The sequence below is a fragment of the Mustela putorius genome, unplaced genomic scaffold (genome assembly GCF_011764305.1).
Source record: "Mustela putorius furo isolate JIRA1106 unplaced genomic scaffold, ASM1176430v1.1 tig00000139_pilon_pilon_pilon, whole genome shotgun sequence".
NCBI classification, from domain to species: domain Eukaryota; kingdom Metazoa; phylum Chordata; class Mammalia; order Carnivora; family Mustelidae; genus Mustela; species Mustela putorius.
In genome coordinates this window covers 4,586,155-4,609,625 of record NW_025421293.1, presented here as the reverse complement: position 1 = coordinate 4,609,625, position 23,471 = coordinate 4,586,155, and the positions used below count along the sequence as shown (strand labels likewise).

The following is a 23,471-nucleotide window of genomic DNA, read 5'->3' as shown; positions in this document are numbered from 1 at the left end:
AGTGATGACCTATACCTCATGTACAACTTGCCATTTTACACATTTTTTAAAAAAAGATTTATTTATTTATTTATTTGGCAGACAGAGATCACAAGTAGTCAGAGAGGCAGGTGGAGGGCGGTGGGGAGCAGGCTCCCTGCTAAGCAAAGACCGTGGTGTGGGGCTCGATCCTAGGACTCTGGGATCATGACTGGAGCCGAAGGCAGAGGCTTAATCCACTGAGCCACCCAGGCGCCCCCATTTTAACCATTTTAATTGTACAACTCAGCATCATTGATGGCATCACAATGTTTGTGCAACCATCCCCATCAGCTATTTCCAAAAACGTTCATCATCCCCCAAAAACTCTGTACCCATAAAGCAAGAATTACTCACGAATTTGCCTATCTTCACGGGTTTGTCCCTAAGGGTATGCCTGTTTAGCTATTTTGCACAAGGGGGAATCGCACAGTATTTGTCATTTTGTGGCTGGTTTATTTCACTTAGTATAATGTTTTCAGGGTTCATCCCTGTTGTAGTGTGCAGTAGAACTTTGTTCTTTTCTATGGTTGAATGACACTTGGTGTGGATAGACCATGTTTTTGTTCATCCATCCATCCACATGGCTTCTACTTTTTGACTGCTGTGAATAATGCTGCAATGAGTATTGGCATACATCCCCTGAGTCCCTGTTTGTAATTCTTTTGGTTATTACCTAGGAGTGGAATTGCTTTGGACTACCCCTGATTCAGTCTCTTTTTATAGGTCTATTGAAACTCTCTATTTCTCATTAAGTCAGTTCAGATCATCTGTATGTTTCTAGGAATCTGTCCGTTTCATCTCAGGTACCCTGATTTGTTGATGTATGATTGTTGATAGCACCGCAGGGGCTGAAACCTCCTCTCTCTTGTTTGAAGATCCCAGAGGGGTCCTTCTGTGACAGTAGGGACTGCCTTTTGTATTTGTTCTGCCTTTTGTATTTGTTCTGTATTTGCCCCGCCTGCTGGTTTGAACCCCTTCGTGGAGCTCCTGCCTGAGCCATCCTGGAGCTCCCCGATTCCTTTGTGCTGCTGGCTTATTGGATAATCCAGGCAGTACTGGTCTTAAATCCTGGCGACTAGCTTCTTCCCCAGCTCACACATTTTAGAGAGTCCCACTAGGGTGATCCTCCAGCCAGGGCATCCCCTCGGGTGCAAGAAACCACTGGGTCAAGGGGATGTGCCCACCTAGAACCCATACCTTTTCCTTCTAGATCTTGCTCAAGATACTTGAGATGCAAGAACATTCCCCCCCAACTAGTTATGAACCTGTTTCCAGGGCCCTCGTCTGTTTCTCCCCTACATACTGCACAGCTCTGGGCTTGAGGCTTATACAGAGGTAGCTCTTCATGAGGAGCGTGAGAAGAATTTGGACATGTGTGAGTGTGCGAGGCTTGTTGCATAGCAGAATACAACTTGGGATGGGAAGAAGGGAGCTGGGGTTGGGGGGAAGGCTTGAGAGGCAAAGGTCTCCATAGTACCACATTGAGCATGCAACATAGGGAAAGCCAAGAATTCTACATTCCCGTGTGGCTCTTCATGTGGCTGTGAAAGTCTATTTGTCAAGAAAGAAATGTGTGAAAGAACCATTTTATTATTGAGCACTCACTTAGCTTCGCTTATAACTTGTTAATATTTTTTCTCCGTGGCATGGGGCCTCCATTTGTTCTCTCACACTGGACGGCACAGGGGTCCAAGGCGGGGGGGGGGGGGGCTGGGATCAGCCCTTTTCCCACTCAGTCCCAGCTTCCTCACTGTCCCTTGTTCTTCTTGAGATGGCAGATAGCTCATCTCTAGGACAAGCATCCGTGTGACACAGAAGAGCCCTTCAGCATTAGGAGAGGCAGAGAGAAGTGAAATCCATCTAGAGAAATTAGAATGTGCTAATAGAAATCACAGGGGCTTTACAAACCAGGAAACCTATACCCTAGCTCGGCCAGCGAAGTAATTTGATTTCTTCAAGCCCTAATTTCCTTGCTTGATACAGAGGGGAGATATCCTTTACTCTAAGGTTGATGAGGATTGAATAAAATGTGCCACTCCAGCACAGTGCTTGGTCCGTAGTCAACACTCAGTAATCAAGCCTGGCTCTCCTGCTAATTTTGAAAGGTTTCATTCTACTCGAACAAGATGAACCAATATTCCCTCATGGGCTTTTCCAGCACATTGCATGGAAAAGCCATTTGCTGCTGGACCCTGACATCTATCCTAAGAACGATCCTTTCCTTCGCCATCCAGTCTATTCTTGGACACCTGCTGTCACCCCTCTTCTTGTCTCCCAACCTGTCCATTCAGCAGCTCTGGGAGGTTGCTTTCCCGGAGGCATGGGGGGCTTCCATTTCACTTCACCCTTGTTTGCAGTGGTCACCCAAGATTTTGTCTTTGTTGCTTTGCCATGAGATTTTCCCATAAGCATTTCCGGGATGTATATTTGAATATGCCCAGATTGACCTTCCCCCTCTTAGGCTCTGGCTGTCATGGCAGTTCTGGGTGTGGGTACCCACCCCCCCACCCCCTCGTTGAATTAGGGCCAGGAATGAGGCTGGTATGTCCCATCTTCTCAGGAAGCGGAAGGCAGAGGATGACGTAATCGCTTAATTCCAGAAGACTAAGAGGCAACGATAAAGTCCTTCGCTGTGCCCAGAAGAGAAAGCAAGGAGCTTCATGCCTAGCAGACTTCCAGGCAAGCTATGCTGTAACTCCTCCAAGTCTTCATTATAAGTTGGTGTGTTACAGGTTTCTTGGCAAAGTTGAATTTTTAAAAATTCTAACTTGGGTTTGTTCAACTGAAAGAGAATAAATTTTAGCCTATAAATAGAGTCCTATAACCAAACTGTCAGAGAGAACCTGGCTGCATGTATGTAGAGGATATATAAAGAGGTGAACACTTGGCAGGGAGAGACTCTAGGACGACTGGAATTATTAGAATCTTCTAGCTAGGAAATTCTCTCAAATGGCGATCCATCAACACAGCTGCCCAAGGAAAGAAGGAAACATGGACCCACTCTTGCCTTTGTCTTTCCTATGCCCTCTGCAATCATGAAATCCCAGTCTCCTTGATATTCCTTGTCTCCCATCATCCCCACTGTCTCTGTCTTTTGACGGGCCTTCCCATAGTCTCCTAAGTCACCTGTCGCCTCCAAGCCAGAGAGGATCATTCCTGGTTCCCAGGGCAAGGAGAGTATGTGCATGATGGTCTCCAGGGGCTCAACCAGAAGGACAGAGCCAAGGGCTAGAGATGAGACAGAAGGGCTGTTTCAGGGATAGGTCAGAGCACAGCAATGAATGACTGTGTATCCCAAGCATTCCTAAGAGCATGGGGGGTGGGGGGAGAGGTGGGCTCTGAGAATGAACAGAAGAACTAATGGGTTCCAAAATGGCTGGACTTCCTGGAAGCCCTAGAATCACCCTTGAGAACCCATGCCTTTTAGTTTAAGTACTTCCTGACCTGAGAAACATATCTGGAGACAAAGGCTTGAGTGCAGGTAGTTCACTGAGTGATGTTGGCATGCATTAAGAGTGAGGGACTCATGCAGAAAGATGGAAACAAGCTCAAGGTTGAGTGACAGAGTTGGCTGCCACCATAGAAGATGGTGCTAGATGCCCAGATCTAAGGACAGGAACAGCTTGTACCTGTGCAAACAAATCCTTTATGCAACTCTTAGATCTCCCAGCTTGAGTTTGTCACCCGTTTCCTGCCTGGATGCCAGTTATTACAGATGGGCTTGGAGTCTGGAGGAGCTAGGGAATTCTGATCATCAGGTTTGGGAGCTTCAAGTCTAGAGCAGGGAGCAGTATCATCTGTCCGGGCAAAGGCACCGAAGAAGGTTCCTGCAGGTGTCCCACGCTGTGGCCTCAGGCCAGCATCAACCAGGAAGCAAGGCGTACACACTGGTCATGAGAGAAAAGAGCTGTCACTGTATCCCCTCGAAGCGAGGGGACACAGGCTCAAAAAAAAGTGCTCGCCAAAGTAGCCCCCAGAGTCACAGATGGGGCTAAAAGAAGCTATGGTAGCATCCAAAGAGGATCCATTATTTCCAATGGGTCCTGATGGCCTCAGATTCAGTGTGACCAGTCTCAGCTCCATGTCCCATCTGGGTGTGACGTGGGGACTGAGCCTTGGCTGCCTTCTGGTTACTGCTCCTCCCTCCTCCACCCTGTTCTCTTTGTGCCCCAGAGACTGACCCATTTGGACTGTAGCCACAGGCTTCCTCAGCCTCTGGCTTCTGGTTGAGCTCAGCATCCTGGAGAGGGGGGCAGGGGGCTCTAGACTTGAATCTCCCAGCTCCCTTCCTGCCAGGTGCCACAACCTGCTCACATCTCTACACAAAGTGCCACGGCCCAATCAATCAGCTATCTCTCTCTTTCGAGGCTCTGGTAAGCCCAACCTCCTCCTGTCCTGGCAACCCCTGGGGGGCGCGGGGTGGGGTATGTAAGAGCTTATATTCTTGTCCAGGTTCTTTTCATTATACTTCCCTCCAATTTCCTCACTGGAATGTGTCGTCTAGATCTACAGCCCCCGTGGATGGGATGAGCTGGGTCTTACACTCAGGAACAGCCCCAAGGGGGAGTGTCAGGTGCCCCAGGGGGCGTCCCAGGGGGCGTCCCAGGAGGCAGCCACGAACTCAGAGTGGGGCCAGCCAGCCTGGCCAGTTGAGAGAGGCGAGGAAGCTGTCGTCAGATGGCTCAGGGACACTTGACAGTCAGTTCCCTCCAGAAATTCAGAGCCGGGCTGTGGAGCAGTAGACAGTGTCCAGACCCTGACTTTCTAGAGGGGTGGGGAACTCCTAATGCACCCCCAGGGCCTTGTAGACCCCCAGGGCTCTGGGCAAGCTGCTGGGTGGGGCTGAAGGGAGCAGGTACAGAGAGCTGTCAGAGAGCTCAAACCAACCAGAGGGTGGAAGGAAGCAGACGGGTGTGGATTGAGTATCCGCGGGGCTCAGGGGCCTCACCTGGGTCCACATTTGCTCTGCGTAGCTGTCCTTGAGGCTGCTCTGGTCATCTCCATCCTAGGGTGAGGGACCGCGAGGCCTAACCAGTTCAATAAATTCCCCTAAATCACCCGGACAGGATGCACAGAGATGCTCATTCCGCCCTAGATCCCGACACCTTCCTCCCCACGGTTGGGAGGTGGGGGAGCCCCAGCACGCTGTGCGGGTAACCCTGGGTAACCCTGTTGAATGTTGTTCTCCCTCCGCCCCCAACCCCCCATCCCGCCGAGTCTCCCTAATGTTGATCCGAAGGGTAATTTTCTTGTCAGCTGTATAATTAATGGGCCGCACACTACAGTGGCCCTCTGTTATTCTGCTTCTCGAAGATATATTTCAAAATGAATAGCTGTTTAACCAATCACTTGGCAGACGCATTACCCTTAGGTGTTTCTGTCAGTCAGCGTTTTCACACATTGAGCCTGAAGTAGGCAGAATCAATTTGGGTATCTGCTCTGGGAACGGGAAAGCAGGCACAAATTAGAAATTCTTGGAATATCAGAACTTGTCGCCTATTAGCACTGAACGGAGCATGGATTGCCCTTGCAAGCTCCTTGGCCCTGCGCTCCAGCGCTCTGGCGTTGTCTGCCACTTTTAATAAAGTGGGAAGAGGTCTTTTGTAGTGGTTCTAAGATAATGTCTGTACAGCGTGTCTGTTCTTTCTGGGCAATCACAGCGTTGGCTTTGCAGCTCCCTGCACAAAGGCTTCAGGCGGTAGTGTTAGGAAATCTCAAAACTTGCACTGGCTGGGGAATGGGAGAATGAAGAAGGTATGGGTTTGTTCAAAAACAAAATGGGGACACATTCGAGGAGTGCTCTGGAGATGAGTTTATGGGAAGAGAGTTTTACGAGATGCTCACTGATGTCAGGGGATTAATAAAGGATTTGGAAGACAAGGTGATTTCTGAGAAGCAACCTGGCCCCTTCCGCTGCCCTCCTGTTTTCAAAGAGGCAGAGAGACTCCTGGAAACATTGCTGGGGCCCAGTTCTTGGCCCACGCTGGAGGTCACTTATCTGTTGCTGGCCGCCGTGGGCTAGGTATCTCTCTGTCTGAGAGGGTTCTCCAGCTACAAGACTACGCTCTGCTCTTGAGTTCAGGAACATGCTGGAAGAGTCAGGAGTTCCTAGGAGAAACTCTCGGCCTGTGGGTGAAGGAGGTTGGTGAATAAACAGTCCAACTTTGCTCAGTGGGAAAGCTATGAGGTGAATCCACATGGTTTTCCAAAGGGCTCCCATGGGATGGAGCCTGGCTGCCTATGGTAGAAAGACATTGATTGACAGCGCCATTTTGCATGTGAAAACAGAGGCTCTGAGAAGATCACTGGTCCTTCTTCTATACTTCATTCACACAGTAGATATGTCTCACCTCACCCCTCTTGGCTCACTTTTACCTCAGTCATTGCTGCTAAAATCTGGCTTCACTCATAGGTGGTCTGATAACTCTTTGTTATCACTGAACTATGACTCACTCTTTCTGTTTCAGATTTTCTCAGAGGCCATGGAGTGAACACCTGTGGGAAACTTCCCAAGATTGAACACGTTCAGATTCCAAATGGGAGGGAATTACTGCCCTCTGGGCCAGCCCCTGTCGATGAGAGATAGAAGTCCACTGATGGGTCAGTGCTTTCCTCCTCTGTAATTGGTGGACATGCCATGTGACCAAGAGGCTCTCAGAGGGACCAAGGTCCAGGTACCCTCTGAAGTGAAGTGTTCCTAAGGCCATATCCCCCAGCAGGTCTGATGCTGCTAGAGATAACCACAAATTTCAATTAGAGAGTCAGAGCGCTAACCCCTTGGACTCCAAAGCATTCTGAAACGTGGCCATGCCTTCTGTGGTAAAGAGCTGCTTGCTATCTGAAAGTCATCTCTTGGCATGTTGTGCCTTTGGAGAGACTGAACACCCATGGGCCATCATGGGGCTATGACGTGACCAAGTTGCCCACCATTAGCTGGGGATCCTCAGATATACTTGAGTCATAAGGTTGAGTAGGCAGAGCAACAGTTTATTATATGATGAAAATGGGACATTTAGAACTGGGTCTGAATAATTCCCAAGGGCACAAATAAGAAACACGAACAGATGGTCTAGACTTGGATATTAAGTACCTCTCTAGGGCTAATGCTTCTCCTTGAAGTTACACTTATGGATTCATGGTGTTCCATCGGATCAGCTGATAGAGGAGAAATTCAGCCATGGTAAATATATTTAATGTGCTAATGTTAGATATAAATATATAGTCATTTATATAATATATAGTTGTGTGTAATTATATAATTACAACATACTATAACATACTAGATAATTATATACTATGCATATCATATATTATACACATTATGTATGGTGTATTTCATAGATCAATAAATTTTAATCAATATAGCTACATAATTGTACATGTTTATGTATAATTATATGTTGGGTTAACATGTGCCTATGTTCCTGTAACATCTTAATACATAAATGATCACACCAAATACATTCATGCTCATGGAAATGGACCGACACACTGGAGTATCCCTGAACAACAAAACATAAAGCAGATACTTCCAAGCAGCAGAGCTGTGACTAGCGCACGTTGTCACGGTCCTTGTTCTCCTGGCAAAGGTGAATGGTTTGTCTGGTCGGTCAGAGGCGTGAAAGGGGACAAGATTGAAAGAGAAGCGAAAAGGAAGTTTAAGGCAGAGGCAAGTGGGTAACTAATTGGAATGAACACAATGTGGGCTGAGTTTTGAGTCTTGTTTTAATTATCACCAGAGAGAATATTCCTCACAGCACTCAGTGACCTGGTAGATAAGACGGTTCACTGATGGAGGTTAGCTATCCTCTCTCTCAGGGCACGTTGCTGTCTGTACAATGGACAAGGTGGTCATGGAAGAAGGGATGGAGGTTATACATTGGGCTGAGACTGATCTAGCTACTGCCATGACTGATCTAGCTAATACCCAACTGGCTAACAGCAGAGATTGACCGAGCATTCATCATGGTGCCATCCATTAGGAGACCACCCAGCCATTTGGGGGCAGATTGTTAGGTTGGTCTTCCATCCTACAGATGAGGACTTTTTGACTTTGTTTGAATTGTCACTTATTCCAGATACGGTCTGTCTTCCTTGCATCTATTTCCAGTATGGTAGCCAGTACTACCATAAAAATGTATGGTAGCCGGTACTACCATAAAAATGACCTATTTACTGACAGGGGATCATCCACCACATGGCTTCGAACCAATGGACCTATTTTATGGCCCAAGAAGTGTGACTAAGAGCACATGACTGCTGGATCTACTGGTCCTATCATAGACCACATCAATCCTAAACAGCCACAATAAAATAAAGGAATGGTGTCTTAAAGTCTCAGTAAATGTGTCAGTTCAGGGAGCAAAAATTCTGTGAAGTTGGGGTATTTGTCCTGTGATACATTATATGCATTGAACCGATAGCCAATATGTCATATAAACTACAATACAATTCTTGGCCAGGATCAAACAGTGGAAGTAGGTCTGGTTCCTCTTACCATCACAGCTAGTAACATACCTAAAAAAATGTACTCTTCTTATCCCTGAAACCTTAGGTCCTGCTGGAATAGAGGTCCTAGCTTCCAAGGAAGAAAGTCTTCCACAGGGAAACATGGGAAGAATTCCATTGAACTTGGGACTACGACCTCCACCTGGTCATACTGGGCTCCTCATTTGTGTGACCTGGTAGACAAAGGAAAGAGTTATTATTTTAGAAGAGATAATTTTCCTGATTACCATGAAGAATTTGGGATGTAGCTACAACAACCAGGATAGAAAGTAACCAGTAAGGCTCTTCTTGGTGCTTCCATGCCCTAGGATAGCTAGATATGGGGAAGTGCAACAACACAGTTCAGGAAAGGCCAAGCCAATTAAGAACCAGACACCTTGCAGAAGATCGGGGTCATCCATGTAGTAAGCATCCTAGACTTGCTGAAGTGCTGGCCAAAGTAAAGGAGATCTAGAAGAGTAGTAGATAAGAAGTATGAGTATCTATTATACCCTCAAGGCTAATTGTAGTAGCAGAGATCTTGGCTTAGTCCATTAATCTGCCATATGATGTGCTTTGTGGAGATTGCTCTCAGCCATTCATCACCTTGGACGATTGTGGGTCAAACTTAACAGTGAGCTTGGGCAGATCATAGTCATGCGAGTGATGGGTTCCACCGGGCATCCCATGTGCCCCTCTTCATATCCCTGAAGTCCATCTTTTGCTCCAACCGTTGTTACAGAAATCCAACTTGCCAAAATATGTAAATATATAGTAACTTGACCCAGGTACACCACGTGTGTCTTGTTTTCTGATCAGGGCTACTTTGATGCTGCAGCATGGCACCCATACAGGGATCCTGGAGATATTTATACATGCACAGTCCAAAAATTAATCCATTAACATCCCCTGGAGCAAGTCTTGGTCACAGAGGAAGTGGGCCAGTGACTCTCAGATATACAGTCCTGAAGGTCATTTTACATAGCTTCTCACAGGGTTCCAATAGGACTGACCTCCTATTTCCCATAGCAGTGACTGGCTGGATTGCTTACCCTTATCTTTTGTATTAGTTAGTTTTTGCTATATAACAAACCATTCCAAATTTTGTTCACTTAAGATTTTAAAAAAGCCATTCATTGTAGGGGGTGGTGCGTCTGGGTGGCTCAGTTAGTTAAGTATCTGCCTTCAGCTTAGGTCATGATCCCAGGGTCCTGGGATTGAGTCCCACGTTGGGCTCCCCGCTCAGTGAGGAGTCTGCTTCTCCATCTCCCTCTGCCTCTCCCCCCCAACTTGTGTTCTCTCTCTCCCTCAAATAAATAAATAAATTCTTAAAAGAAAACCATTCATTTGGCTCATAAATCAATGCATAAATTGGGTAGTTTTGCTTAACTGGGCCAGGCTTGCCCAGATATCTGGGATATTCTAGCATGGCCATTGGTGGGATTTCATCATGGTTTTTTGTCCTCTAGCCAGCCAGCCTGGACTTCTTCACGTGGAGGTTACAGAGCCACAAAGAGAACAGAGGGGAGAGTAAAAAAAAAAAAAAAAACCTTGTTAATGTCTAGGCTGGAAGTATAGAGTGTCAATTCTCACACGTTCTCTTGGTCAAAGTCCATTCCAAGTTTAGTCCAGATTCAAGTGATGGGGAAAATATACTCTAGTTCTTGTTGAGAGAAGCCACAATGTCACATTGCCGAAGAACACAGATACAGTGAAGGAAATAATGTTGAATATATTTTGCAAATGTTCTTCCATATCTCCTGTGATTGTTAGTGTTACATGGCTAGGTTATGATATCCAATTATGTAATCGAACATTAATCTAGGTGCTGCTGTGGAAGTATTTTGTGGATGTGGCTAACATCTATACTCGGTTGAGTTTAAGTAAAAACGGTAAAAACGGTTGCCCTTGGTAATATGGGTACGCTTCATTTAACTGGTTGAAATTGGTTTCCCAAAGAAGTTCTGTCTCAAAACTGCATCAGCAAATCCTGCCCAACTTTCCAGACTGTTGGCCTGTCTGATGGGTTTCAGACTTGCCAGCCCCACAGTTGCACCAGCCAATTCCTTAAAATAAATCTCTTGATGGATAGAGAGAAGTGATAGATGGATTCTGTTTCTCCAGAGAACCCTGACAGAACCCTTCATTCTCTGACTTTTCAAAGATTCCACTCCTATTCCCCGAGATCACATTCCCCCCAAATAAGCTGTCTATAACCAGCCCTTGTCTCGGGCTTTGCTTTCTTGAGAGAACCTAGTCTATGACAGCAGGCCTTTGAAAAGATGGCCACTTTTACATTGTTTCAATAAAACTCTGCAATAGGCCATTTGTTGTCTGACAGTGGGGTCCTGTTTTGGGTAGAGATCCTGAAACCGAACCTGACTAATGTGTAGGCACTTGAAAATTGATGGGAAAGTTAGAAATTCAAGCGAAAGGTGTCAGGGCTGTGAGTTCAGAGCAGAATCACCAACATCTGTAGCCATGGGGAACCACATCAATCTTTTTTTTTTTTTTTTTTTTTTTTTTTTTTTTAAAGATTTTATTTATTTATTTGACAGAGAGAGATCACAAGTAGGCAGAGAGGCATGCAGAGAGAGAGAGAGAGAGAGAGGAGGAAGCAGGCTCCCTGCTGAGCAGAGAGCCCGATGCGGGACTCGATCCCAGGACCCTGAGATCATGACCTGAGCCGAAGGCAGCAGCCCAACCCACTGAGCCACCCAGGCGCCCGAACCACATCAATCTTGGAGGTTGTTTGGATTCTCAGTCATAGGACTGGTAGGTAGGACTTATGGCCTCAAGTCTTGCCCAGGGCCCCTCCCCCTGCCTTCCCTGGGAGAATCCAGAATCTGACCATTTATCACTACCTGTGAAGCTGTTGTCTTGGTACGTTGGTTCCTTACCTGGATTATCACAGACTCCTAATTTGGCCTTCCCATTTCTCCTTTAACTCCCCTCCCCTCTTTTCTCCCTCCACAAGTCAGATGGATTCCGGGAAAACACAAAGTCAGATCACACAATTCTTATGCTCACAATCCAGTCAAACTTCCCATTTTGCCCCAGGGGTAGAACCAACACACAGTGGCTTTCAAGGCCCAACATCATCTGGCCTCGATTTTACCCTGATCTCATCTCTTGTTCTTTCCCTCATTCACTCCAGCCGCTGTGACCTCAAGGGCACCAGACACGCCCGTGTCTTATGACCTTACTCCTTCCCCCACCTGGTATGCTCTGCCCCTCCATGACTCCCTGGCTCACTGCCCAAGCCACCTCCTTCACCACTCCAGAGGGCACCGACTGCCTTGCAGAAGACACCTGACGCGTCAGAGGTTGATTGGCCAATTCCCCCATCACGTTCAAGTTGGGAAAATTGAGGAAGAGCGAGGTGAAGTGACTTCCTTAAGATCTCACATCTTAGGAGACTGGCAAAAGAAACCCTGTCTCACATCTCTCCATTCTAAGAGATGTTTCTCAGCATAATTGTGTTTAGAGAAAGGGGTTTGGCAACTCATCAACCAGAGAACATTTTCATCCGTGTTTCTAGGCATAACCCGGCGTTATTAAAACTGTGAGGAGCGCCATGATGGATGTGTGTTTAATCCCACGCTGCGTGGGAAGTGGGCCTGGAAACTTCCTTATTCCCCCACCCTCGCTTTCATCCTCGGCAAACCCTGGAGCTCGGCAGTAGCAATCCCCATATGAGAGAGCCTGCAGGAGAAGCCCATCCTGGCTTTGTACTCTTCCCTGTGTCATATTCAATATTCCTTGGCAGGTGCAGAGAACGACTCATTCCCCCTACTCCTCTGAAAATGTCCCTTTCATGTTTCATAAACAACAGCTTTGCTAAGCCATTGTCTCTGTTAGTTATTTTCATAATTCATAATTATCTTAGTTCTTAAAATGTAGACGTACATTTAAAAGCATGATCCAATCGTGCCTGATTGCTGCCACATTGTGTTCAAAGTAATTACCATTCATTTGGCTTTTGAGGCTGTTGAATGAATTTTCCACATGAGATTCCTTAATTTGTACATATTTTATTGCTATAAAATAGGTATTGGCAAGCTGCCTAAACTGTAGTGAAGGCCTTTAATTCCTATCACTATGTGATAAAACAAATTGAGTGCAAACTGAGAGGCTTAAGATAGAACCCTTGAAATGGATTCCACTGGATTTTTTCCTTTTCTTTTTTTTTTCCCCCTAAACCAAGCTCCCCCAGGTGTGAGACACAGGTAAGAGGGAGGTAGTTTAGTTCAGGCTGAGAGCTCAGAACTGTTTTAGCATTTGTATAAAAATGATAATGTCCCTCCAAGATAGCAAACCACTCTCTTCCCAGGATCTATTATTCCTTAGGGAAAGGATGTTTGGAGAGAGAAGGTTATTAGCATTTTTCATGCATAGCAAGAGAAATGGAGTACTTGCAAAACAGAGCCAGGGAAGTCTTGGTCGAGGGCAGAGAGCTGGGCTCCAGGGGGGAGCTCTGCCAGCCCTGTAGCCTTTGGGAGCCCTTGGGAGAGGCAGCTCACTTGTAAAATTACACTGTTGAAAGAAGGGATTCCTAAACTTGATTTGTAATTTGTTTTCCTGAGGTTATTGCGATCGTGGCGTTAGCTAAGAGAACGTTCTCCTAAGGATTTCTCTAGAGTTTTAAGAATCCCATCTATCCTTTTTCTTCTGTCCACATTTGAGAGGTAGTGAGATGAGAGGAAAGGAAGTGGTAGAAGGGATTCGAGTGTTAGGGTAGATGAACTTCAAGGTCTCCCCTAATCCACACATTCTTTGCTCCGAAGTCCTGGGCTGGAGGAAGATTATTCAAAGGTCAACTATCAAAGGTCTTTTGTTCAGACTTTTCTTTCTCAGTTACAATATTAACCTTATTTTGTCCTTTCCGGTGTCTCCCTGATGAAGTTCTAGAACCTAGGTGAGGTTCGGTGGGCTGAGGTCCGGAGCCGATGACCAAGAAAGAATTCTTGAGACCTCTTTGGTGCAAAATGGTGGTTTCTTAAAGCACGGGGACGGGGCCCGTGGGCAGGAAGAGCTGCTGCCCCGGGTTGTGAGGGTCGGCATGTTATATACCTTGCGGTTGGGGGAAGGTGAGGTTTCAACAAAGTTTTCACATATTAAGGACGGCCTAAAAGGTGCCGGGGTGGGGGTGGGGGGGAGGCCTTGCCCTTATGGCTTGATCAATGTCATCTTTAGGTCAGGCACTAACATCAAGATAGTTGGGAGATTCTTGGTGGGGTGTTATGATCCTGCTATCATTTACATTCCCTTCTACCTCAGCCTCCTCCAGTTTATGGTGGGAGGGAGACATTAGGGCTTCAGGAACTGAGAGTTATTTGCCTCTGGAAGTTTGTGATATTGATAAGGTAACCTCCCTGTTTAGGTCTCTAGGACATCTTGTAGGGCAAGGGAGATTCCTGTTCTGCAGGATTGCGATCCCTGCAAGTTAACTATTTATCGTTTTATGGCAGTCAGGGGTGCCTGAGGAATGCTACACATATGGAGGGGAGCTGGTGAAGAGGGGGTGCAAGGCACCAGCTTTTGCTCTGTCCTCAGCCAGCCTCCTGCTCCCTCATTATCCCTGCCTAGTGTCCAGACTCCTTCACTGCCGTAACTTCCAGCTGACAGATGATCCTTTCTACTCCAGGAGGTTCATTTATGTGGACCGTGTGGGATCCAGCTGCCTCCCATTTCTTTACTCCCATGTACATTCCCCCACTGACCAATACTGACCCATAGGTAGGGACATATCTATGCCCCATTTCAGCAGGAAGACTTTACCGATGAGACCTTCCACCTCCAACAATCTTAAAGATTTAAGGGTCAAAATTGTTCCGGGGAGGGTGGGGAATCATGAGGGAACAGAAGGCAAGCTGAGGACAAAGCAGAAGCTGACACCCCCACAAGGCCCCCACCCCCCAGATGGGATATATGTGACATTCCTTATGCACTCCTGGCTGTCCTAAAGCTAAGGACAGGAAAAACGTACATTTAAAAGCATGATCATTAACGTTTAGAGATCACAATCCCGCAAGACCTGAGTCTCCCTTAGTTTACAAACGTCTGAACAATCTACAAGAACAAAGCATTTCTATCAATAACCTAGCTTCCAGAGGGAAATGTATATCCAATTAGGTGTCCTTATAACCTGCAATCCATTGACAGATACTGGAAGCAAATGCTCCTCTACCAAGCTCCCAACTATCTTAATGTTAATGCCTTGCTGGAGGGAAAAAAACCTTAACTGGACAATGGCAAGACGTCTGGTATCCTGAGAGTCTTCTTTAACGTGTGAAAATCCTTTTGAAACCTCCCTTTTTCTTATCTCTCCCAATCCCATAGTATATAATCATCCACCCCTCAGAATCCTGGTACAGCAGCTCCTTCTGCCCTTGGGTCCTGTTGCTCTGGTTTCATAGGCCACCATTTTGCACCAAAGCTGTCACAAGAATTCTTTCTTGGTGGTTGGCTCTGGACTCCACCCCAATGAACCTCACCTATGTTCCCAAACCCCATCAACTCCATCTGGTCGACGGAAGCTCTTTCAGCTTCTTCAGCCCGATTTCCTCCCACCCGAATCCTTTCCACCAGCTCTGTGCCAGCTCTGTGCAAACCAGCATGTGTATGGCTGTGCTTGTGCATTTCTTGTCCTGGAAATGCCTCTAACTTTTCTCTGCTTTCCCAAACTTGCTCTTTGACTCAGACTTAGGGCAATTGGCATGACTTCTATGTAACCATTTCCAATGGCCCCTCCCCACAACGAAAGGTGTCTTTATTAATACCCCTTTTCCACTTAGTTCCATAGTTCATTAGATTATTTTCTGGTGTTTGCTACCTATTTCTCTTCTTGCTATAATTAATTATATATTCTTTGAGAAAAGAGTTGATCCCATTTTCTTCCTTCTTTGGTGTCGCCCATGTTGAGAAGTCTAGTTGTCATTTAATAGAGCGTCAATGATGGATACATCCAACATTATTCATTTATTTACATTTAATTGGCATACTTCTTCACTCCCTCTGGATCCTATGACTTGACTTAGTCTTGTCCCCTCTGTTGAAAACACTCACTTTTTTATCTTTGATATCTGCCCTCCACCCCTCAAAGTGCTCTTTGTAGAGGCTCATAATTTAGATTATTTCCAAACTAGACACATGGCCCCTCTCACAGTTTCTTTTGGGTTTTCTGTGTTAGTAGTCAAGAATACATAGATTTAGAGAAAGATATTTAATATAATCCCAAAATTATACTTGCAGGAGACATGGATTTCCTAGTCACCACTGCCCCTAATGTAAAAGGAACAGTTTCATGGGGCACCTGGATGGCTCAATCATTGAAACGTTCAACTCTCAATTTCAGCTCCCGTCACAATCTCAGGGTCAAGAGATCAAGCCTGAGTCTGGCTCTGCACTGGGCGTGAAGCTGGCTTAAGATTCTCTCTCTGCCCCTCCTTCCCCACCCCCATCTCCCACTCTTGCAAAAATAAAAAATCAAATTGGAGCTCCTCCGAGTCTCACCTGTGCAGTCACACTAATTATGGAGGCAAACATTTTTTTCCTGAACTGGATCCTCAAATCATTTTATGTATTAAGATCAAAATGTTCCACCATCATGGAGTATGGTGGTGGAGCCAGGCAATTCAAAGTGAACTGAACATGATGAAATTCTGGTATGTGTCGTGAAAAAAATGATGTGGGGGTATAGAATGACAGGGGAAACAGGGAAGGTCTCTTAGGAGTGGTATCACTCAAGATGATGGCCTGAAGAACGAGAAGAAGCCAGACAAGCAAAAGGAAGGTATGTCCACCCAAGTGATGTGGGCAGCAGGTGCAAAGGCCCTGAGGTAGAGTTAGGTGAGAGGCATTTCCTTTTCATGTTCACTCTACGTAGGAATACATTTTAATAAGGAGAAGGGTAGATGAGGAGCCTTTGAACAGAGGATCTAACTCTCTGTTGCACAGAAGTGAGACTGATGCCACAAACATGTCTGGAAGGAGGGACTGAACAGCAAGGATGTTTGGTGGATGGTACAAGGAGACAGGACAGGAAGAAAAATAGATGGGTTTCTTACACACTCTGCTTTTAGACCAATTCAGTGTGCATCAGGAACCTGGAGAACGAAGGTCTTCTGTCACGGGAGCAGTTTTTGCTTCCTACATTGTGTGGGTTGGGCTTTAGTGAACATCTGATTCCTTTCCCAGTTTCTCTGACCTGAATTATCTTCAGTGTTTCTCCTCACTCGCTTTCCTAGATTTTCACATTCATATGTATTTCTGATTTTATTGTGTCGTTAAATAGGTTGTTCCACCAACATCTTCAAAGACGTCCACCGACGTCTTTCCGCCCAGCACTTTCTCTCCACAAGCCTACGAGGTCTGCAAGGTGCTATTAACCATGCAGTGTTATAGTTTTATTTATTTTTACTTTTTTAAAAAAGATTTTATTTATTTATGTGTGTGTGAGAGAGAAATGGAGTGAGAACAAGTTGGGGGGGGGCAGAAAGAGAGAGAGAGAAGTAGGCTCCCTGCTGAGCGGAGAGCCCGATGCGGGGCTTGATCCCAGGACCCTGAGATCATGACCTGAGCTGAAGGCAGACACCCAACCAACTGAGCCACCCCGAGGCCCCCTCAGTGTTAGTTCTAAATGCACTCTGCTCACTGCCAGAGCCTGGATGTTGGTTTACAGAGGTGGGATGAGTCAGAGCAGTTCTTTTGTAGCATAGTATTTTGTAGCTGTTGCTTTTTGCCTCTCCAACTTTCTTCTGCTGACATTTATGTTTACAGGACCATGAGTAAACTCTGGATGCTTGATGCACACCAGAAGGTGAGGATATATTTCCCCCCACCCAAGGAAGGAAACTGTACTTTAGATGTTATGTTTTGTGATGATATGTATAGACACACACCTCACAGTGAGTAATGAAGTCAAAGATGTAATAAACTGTTATTTTATGGGGGGAAGTAAAGACATAGGGCTAACCTAATTTTGCAAATATTGCATTTTACCTACTAATAGGGGCCGTCATTTTTTCAAACTTCTATTTCTTCAGTTAAGATGGGATCAGATATAGTTTGTTGGAAAGAAGCAAGAATAGACCCTATTTAATCTCTAATGATATTAATGATATTTAGTATCTATCTTCTATGTATTTTTTAATTGCATACCGTAGTTGCTTTATACACGACCAGCTTGACTCTGCCGTTCTGTCATTCCTGATAGAAATGTTTGTGCCGTCAATCTGGGCCAGCACAGAGGCAGATTCTCTCCTCAAAATCCCTCATCTCTCCTTGTCCTTATTAAAATTTATTCTCCAGTAGAGTGAGCGAGGAAAGGAAACTGCCTATGAAATCACAACTTGTTGGCATGACAACAGCTTGTGATGGTCACAAATGCCCTCTAGGAACAAGGATGACGAGGGGCAGTGGCAGAGATAAATTGGGGGCCAAGGGAGGCTTAAACAGAGCCAGCAAATCAGTTGTAAGCCTCCCCCTTCTTATCATTCACTAGGGGCATCAAAGGACAGGCAACACTGTTACGAATTCACTCTAATGTATACAGTCAGACCATTCTCAGTAGTTAGGTAGGCTCAGTAAGAATTTGCTTGTATAATAACTGGGATGTGCTGTGATCAGCTCTTACAAGTTGCTGAATCCCTTCCAAGCATAAGCATTGAGACCTTTATTATACCTGGATTCCTGGCACTTGCTGGCCCTAGATTTTACCCCAAACCTTGGAAAGAAAACCGTATCTTGGTGGACATGCCTACAGGGATTTTGACAATGGATGGGAAGGGCTTTAGCCCTGACCCACCAAATACTGCTGATCTTAGCAAAACAAAATGTTGAGAAAGCATTTTCTATAGCCCTTAAATGGAATTCAATACTGATACATCACAGGTCATAAGTATCTCTGGCCTTATTCCAACTGTAAACAACTTATTTGTAATTATTTGTTAGTGTCTGTTATTGTAATTGTAACATGCTAATAAGGGCTTCTTTTATGTTTACTATTTTTAACTTGTTCTGCAAAGATTCAAACACACATAAGAGTAGAAAGGATAGCAAGGAACCTCCAGTGCCCATCCCCCGGCTTCTGAGATGATTAGTTTATGGTCAGTCATTTTTCAACTATACTGCCCTTCCCTGATAACTATAAATGTGTCAGTATGTATGTGTATTTTCAAAAATGCATAACCATAATGCCAATGTTGCATCTTATGAAATTAGCAATTGTTTTTTAAGGTTGTCAAACATCCTTTCAATGAATAACTTTCTCCAATTTCCTCATAAATATCTTTTATCCAGTTGGCTTGTTGAGTGCGATTTACTCAAGGGTCATCCATTGTATTCGATTGATATGTCTTTGAAGTTTTTTTCATCTATAGGTTCCCTCTTTCCCTCTTTCTGCAATTTATTTTTTATGGGTAAACCAAGTCACTTCCCCTGGAGAGTTTCCTACATTCTAGATTTTTCTGATTGCCTCTCAGTGGTGTTGTTGAAGATGTTCTTCTGTATCCTCCATGTCTTGCAAACTGTTAGCTATTTCTGAGGCTTGGTGTGATTCAAGTTGGAGGTCGGGCAAGGATTTGTCCGAGGTGGTGGTGTTTTCATTTTACTTCCATCTCCTAGCTTGAGGGTTGGCACGGGTAGGGGGTGACTCATGAACACTTGTTGAATGCATGCACGTCTTATCTCTTAGCCCATCATGTTCTTGTTTGGATCCCTTGGCAATTTCCATATCAGGTCATTGTACCATCTTCTCACGATGGGATAGCCGGCAAAGCCAATGCAGTGTTGGCCTTGTACTTGACTCTACTGACACAGGGATGAAAGCCCTCTCCCAGAGAACTCACCACCTGGAGGAGGGGGGGGGAGCGTGGATGCTAATGGAATCTACAGGATGCCATGGGAATACACTACAAGCTTACCAACTCCGTCTCGGGGGGGGGGGGGGGGAATACAAAGTCTTCCTGGGGACGAATACCAGCTTTAAAGGGATAACCAGGAGTTAGCCAGAGCAATGAGGTTGGAGATGTCAGTCCAAGGATGGCCTGGAAATCTAGCTAGGGAACTCTGACTTCCTTTTGAAGGGATGAATGAGTTTAAGCAGGGGAGTGATAGGGTCAGATCAGCCAAAAAAAATCACTGGCAGTGGTTTGGATGTGGAATTAGGGGAGACTGTATTTTAGCCACAGGTAAAAATGTGGATCATGAGGAGGTGACTGAGCTCCCACAGGGGCTACAGGGATCCAGAGGGAAGCATGCATTCCAGGCACATATTAAGAGTAGAATCTGGGGCGCCTGGGTGGCTCAGTGGGTTAAAGCCTCTGCTTTCGGCTCAGGTCATGGTCTCAGGGTCCTGGGATCGAGCCCCGCATTGGACTCTCTGCTCAGCGGGGAGCCTGTTTCTCCCTCTCTCTCTGTCTGCCTCTCTGTCTGCTTGTGAGCGAACTCTCTCTCTCTCTGTCAAATAAATAAATAAAATCTTAAAAAAAAAAAAAGAGTAGAATCCACTGGAATCTGTAAAGATTTAAGTATGGGGAAGATGGGATAGGGCTTGGGGTTAAAGTGGCCCCAAGTTGTTGGTATGGGCGTTTGTTTTCTGTCCGCTGTATCTTCTATCTTTATCATACAAACATGGATATTTTGGCAAATACCAGAAAATGACTGCCAATTAGCTTGATTTGTGAACATCTCCAAAGCATGGGCTGTCCAGAGCAAGTTGAAGAAAAACAAAACAAAGTGAAACAAAAATAGCTTTTTGAGTCCAAATCCTCTGCTTTGAGTCCAAGGACTTTCACTTTAACATGAACGAACTAGAACCACAATGAGATTCCCCCGCAGTGAACACAGCTAGAGCCCGGGACAGAGTTAGAACGCTGGTGGGGCTGGGGGTTTTCCTGGCAGATTTAACACAGTGCCCTGGGATGGCTACACTTCCTGTTTGGGTCTTTGGGGTGAGCAAGTCTGGAGCCATGGACTTCATATTTGTTACTTCACTTTTTTTGGTGCAGACAGAACACCCAGCTGAGTCCACAGTCCCACGGAGCAGCCTTGGGGAAGCTGCCCCCATCCTCAGTCTCTGCCTGTGTAAATGGCCTTCTTAGTGGCTGCCTCCCCATGGTGCAGGATTTTGGAAAGAATAAAGCATGCCCAGGTGTGGGAAGTCTTATAAAACCTATAACTGAAGTTCTAATTAGCTGGCTTGGACCCTGAGAATCCCAGAACTCTGCTTGCTGTGCAGACTTTGCTTTTACTGATGTGAGTGTCTCGGCAGGTGACTCGAACTGGGAGGCTGCTGAAGGGGCTGAGTCTTTTCTTCACCTGTCCCACGCGTACCTGGGACAGATGATCTCGACCGCCCCTTCGTTACTGGACACTGAACGACACTATACACCAAAAATCATGAGGGATTATTGCTTCAATTTCAGTTGGGAATTCCCTCTCCTAATCGGCGATCCTCAACATTTTTTTCCAAGGTGGAAAAGTGCTATCACGTAGCTCCTGGTCATGTAGAAAGAACCCCAATCCCCCGGGGGAGAAAATCATGTCATCCCTGGGGACTGTCCTCACGCTGTGGTCAGCAGCAGCCTCCATGCATATGAATTACCATCAGATCAAGAGGACCAGAGTCCTGGAGCAAAGGAAGGGCAAGAAGCAGAGGCAGATGTGCAGGGATCTGTAGTATTTAAAAGAATTACTTAAGAAAATTTTTGGAAACAACTTTAGATGCACAGAAAGTTGCAAAGATAGCATGGCGCGTCTTGCGTACCCTTCGCCAGGCTTCCCTGATAGCTCTCGAATCTCCATCATTTGTGATGGTTATTAACTAATCCTTTAATATAGGGATCATTCAGATAGTTACTAAATCAATAATGATAGTGCAGTAGCAAACCCAAATGTTTGCCTGATGCATGTGGATCGTCCTCGGTCACTTTCTCACACTTACAGATCTGGGCAACCACCGTGGAAATACATGCTATGGTTAATTATATGCATCAACTTCGTAAGGTGATCCTGCCCATACACGGGGTCCAACGTTCTTCTGGATGTTTCTGGAGGGCCCTTTTGCATGAAATGAAACTGGGGGACTTTTGGTAAAACAGCGTGACCTCCATAATGTGGGCGGACATCATCCAATCAAGGGAAGCCTCTACCAGAAAGAAGACTGACCTCTCTCTCCTTCCTGCCCCCCCACCCCTGCCCAGGCAAGAGGGAATTCTTACCAGCCAACTGTCTTTGAACTTGGACCACAACACCTGCTCTTCTCTGGTTTTCAGCCTGGTGGCCAGATTTTGGACTTAACAGCTTCCAAAACTGCATGAGCCTATTCTTGAAAATAAATCTCTTTCTTTTGGTAGGAATATCCTGTTCGTTCTGTTTGTCTGAAGAACGCTGACTCACACAGTGCAGATCTAAGGAGTCTCCACTTAAACTAGCTCCTCAGGCAATTGTCAGGCCCTGTGAAGCGTGAGGAGCACTGTCCCCAACACCAGTTGGCCCAGATGGCCAAGCAATGGAACTAGGATCCTGACAGTTAATGCAACATTACCGGGGAGACCCTCTCCCAGTGAAGAGAGACGTTTGTCCTGGTTGGCCCAAGGATCAGGAAACTTTTGGTTCCCCGTCCAGCTCCACCATTTGGTGCCCGTAGCATGCTTCTCAGGCCGCCATATGCCTGACTGGGTGGGCATCTGAGGTTCTGTCTCTCCAGCAGACTCCTACATGAGGCTGGAGCTTCCAGTCCAAGGAACCCACTTCTGGGAATCAGATGGGCCGGAGGGGGACCCCGGCTCTGTGATCCTGGGAATCCTGTGTAGCCCAGATTTCTTTATTCACCAACTGGGGGTCCTGAGGCCTGATTGACAGGAGCGCCGTGAGAGTCAGTGACATTGTGCCTTAGAGTGCCCGGCATGGGTCTGGGACACAGTTGTCTCCCATTAAATACTACTTTTCTTCTTCTTGTTCCCGTGTGGAGATGACCTTCCCATAGGATAATGACAAAAGGTCAGCTCGAACACACAGAGAAAGACCAGGGCTCGTGGGGCTGTCTGCCCGGTTCTGAGCTGGCCTTCTCCCCAGTTCCTTTTTCTGAACTTATGAAGAGATTAGACCTGTCCATCCACATCGATTTTGGTTGGACGACACTCATTTTTGCTTTGGAGTCTTTGTTTTGTCATTTTTCCCCGTGGTCCATGCTGACCTTTGGTATATAACTGCTTGAAAAATGAGTGTTCTTAGGGAATAATTCCCTAAAAAAGGGCAGCCCCGTCTCGTTCCCCATTGTCCTGGGGACCGGGATCCCAGAGCTTGTCTCGGAATAATCCGTCTGGCCGTACACTTCTCTCCTGGGGAGAAAGGTCCTGAAATGCAATTTATTGTAAAACACACAGTGGTTACAAGCTACCACAGTCAATGATATTCCTTTTATTACCACTCGGATGAGAACAGAAAATGACATTGGAAAGCAGTGAACTCACCAGAAGGGCACAGAAAGTCATTAAATTCAACATGCATCATATTTCATAATCAGAACCCCGCAGTCAGCACTGAAACCACAGAATGAGTTTGTTGAAGTCATGATAATATAAAACCCATTGTATCTGCTTCCTCTGGCTCTTTCTTTCTGGACCCTGGCTGGGGCCAGGCCATTAATCACTAGAGGTAGGGGACAGTGCCCACCACCGCTCTCTGGACTGCGTGCGTTGAAAATACATCAGTGTTCGTGGGGAGCACTGTCTTTGGTTTATCTCTGTTTGGGACCGTGGCTTCTGAAGGGCAGGGATGTTTTCACAGTTAAACCATCTCCTCAGAGCTCTTTCCCTTGCTTTTGTGAGGTGTTGGGGTGGGGGGGATGTGTGGTCCCTCAAGGCTTCTGTGGGAAGGGACTGAGAACAGGCCTTTCCTCCAACCAGGGGAGTCTATACCTAGAGGTGGTTGGGGAGCAGATGGATGGCTTTTCCTAG

The 23,471-nt window shown here is 46.0% G+C and overlaps 1 long non-coding RNA gene across 1 annotated transcript; it reads right to left on the bottom strand.

Moving 5' to 3' along the window:
• Positions 1-6,987: 6,987 nt before the first annotated feature.
• LOC101690293 lies at positions 6,988-17,777 on the bottom strand. The gene is made up of 3 exons (XR_200120.2): positions 17,671-17,777; positions 8,539-8,702; positions 6,988-7,176 (listed from the first exon to the last, which is right to left on the bottom strand). It is a non-coding gene; the product is annotated as an uncharacterized LOC101690293 (long non-coding RNA).
• Between the last annotated feature and the right edge of the window lie 5,694 nt (positions 17,778-23,471).